We start from the raw sequence: 2,547 nt of genomic DNA on the forward strand, positions 1-2,547 counted from the left end.
GCTAACAACATCATGGAGTGAATATCTGTAATTAGTAAATTTACCATTCAATGCACTGCATAGTGTCCCGAAAAAGGAACAGTCATAATTTTAGTGTTTATAAAAAAACTACAAGATGTTCTATCATCAATTTCACGTAATTAACTAAATAAATAATAATGCAATTTAAAATTTTTAAAAGTTTCAGGAAAAAATTTAATCAAAATTGTTTATTACCTTTTTTGATTAGACATGTCAAAAAATCGAAATTTTCAGTATCGCTGATTTTAAACATAAAAAACTTCAACAAATTTTCTGATGAAACAAAAAGGTAAACAAAATAGTGAAGATGGGTGATTTATAGAGATGTGCTATAAAAAAAAACTCAAATAAGACAAAGACTAATTTGATAATGAATTTAAAAGAGCTGTTCCTAAAAAGACCCACTATGCATTGGTGGGTTAAAATGATCGACAGTTTGATGTTTCGTTTATTACATTTCGAAATGTTGTTTGTAGTGTAGCAACTGAGTTATTGGGTGTATACAATCGATATAAACTGTTCTGCAGCATGAACCTAAGTTCTCGACACATTAATGATATCTATCTTGAATACTTTATGTACTGATTTCATATGTTTTAGATACTTGATACCGTGTAATCCCTAATGAACTTGTCAATTTAGGCAATTTATATTTTCACTATAACTTCTTCATGAATTAATTCTTAACATTAAAAAATCTTTTTTTAAATTTTAATTTGTTACTTTTTATAACCAGCAGCCAAAACACCAAAGTGTGAGACGCCTACCAGTCGTAAATATTCCATCAGCATCATACCTCAGCAGGGTTCATCTCTATTGGGTTCTGCTCCTCGTAGCAAGAGCAAACGTAATGCAAAGCTGGAAGATCCGAAAGTTAAAAGAACATCTATAACTGAGTCCGTCGATCAGTCAGCTGCAAAAACTTCTCTCTCAAAAACTGAAATAGTTCAACAATTGTTTGAGAACAACTTGGGGACAAGTGCACTACCGAAGGATGACACGCCCGTAAAGAGGAAGTTCTTCAAAAGTCGTGTGACTCCAGCTAGGAACAACGCTGAAGATGATGACGACGGTGATGGGGGTGAATTTGATGACTTGGGACCTTCTAGGAAGCAAATTGGGTTGAATAAAACCATTCATGTCGCACCATCCTCTTCATCAAAAGATGGTTTGTTGTTGTATTTTCGTTTGTTTGTTCTGTTATTAGTTTGTTGTTGCCATTTTAAGATAAAGTATCAATGGCAAAAATGTTTCTTCTTCAGCCAATATTTCCTCGAAATGTTAAACTACCTGAAAGTCATTCCTTGTCATTGTTCATTATCATCAATCGTTATTTATTTTATTCATTAAATATCGTGTTATTATTTATTTTTTTTATTTTTGCTACACCTAGAGGTCTTCAAGACCCCACTACCGCCATCTGCATCGGCCAGTAAAAACCGGAGGGTTTCGTACTCTCTCGAGAGGATACTCAGGGACCCTAAAAAGTGTCAGATGAGTTCGGTGCTGAAAAATTTATCGCCAGATCAACGGTTTGTTTCATTCATTGTTTTTTTCGTCGTCGTCGTTGGCTGTTGTTGATTTAGAAGTTCTCATCTATTTTATGCATAAGCTAGTGCGTGGTTTTTGTTCGGTTGTTGTTCTGTTACAATATCGTACTTATATGTCCAGATCTGTGCTGTCTAAATAATTAACAGTGCTAATTATATGTAGTACTCTGTTTGACTGAGGTAATAGAGTTGTACAATTAAATTCAAATTAATAAACTACCGACACACGTCACTGCACGCACATGCACACACACATATAAACACACACGCTCACCACACAACACACACGCACAAACGCACAGCCTACAGGTTCTCAACGTAAGTCCCATGATTGAAATGAGGAGGAGGAAGTATTCACTAACTCCTAATCGTAGCAGATTGGATTTGGACGAGGAGGAAGATGGCGATGCACCTGTTAATAATAATAATAATAATAATGATAGTAATAATAAAAATGATAATAAAGATTGCGACCACATGGTCGGTAGTGAAAGTAATGGAAATACCGAGAAATCTTTTTGCCCTAGTGCTGATTCTAAAGATGAAGATAGTGGAAACGCTCGTGCTGCTGCTACTGCTGCTGTTTGTGATGGTTATAAAGTTACCATTGAAAATAGATGCCCAACCGTTGAAGAGAAAGATGAGGATGTAGAGAAGGATAGTATGGAGATGAATAACTTCAAGTCTAGTGGGAATATCGATGAATCAGAGACTGTCAAAAACGCTACTACTTCTAATGATGATAATAAAGATGATGATAGACTAGCTGATACACCTAATGATATCATGGATGATAACGTACCTGATACATCTAATGATAACATGGCTGATGTAATCAGCGATAATAACGTATATGATATTAACGACAATGATAATATTGATCAAGTAGTGGAAAACAATAAAGATGATGACGGTGATAGTGAATCTAATAGAGATGATCATGCAGATGATGTTACCAACATCGATGATGATGTTA

This window comes from Helobdella robusta, assembly GCF_000326865.2.
Source record: "Helobdella robusta unplaced genomic scaffold HELROscaffold_11, whole genome shotgun sequence".
Taxonomy (NCBI): Eukaryota; Metazoa; Annelida; class Clitellata; order Rhynchobdellida; family Glossiphoniidae; genus Helobdella; species Helobdella robusta.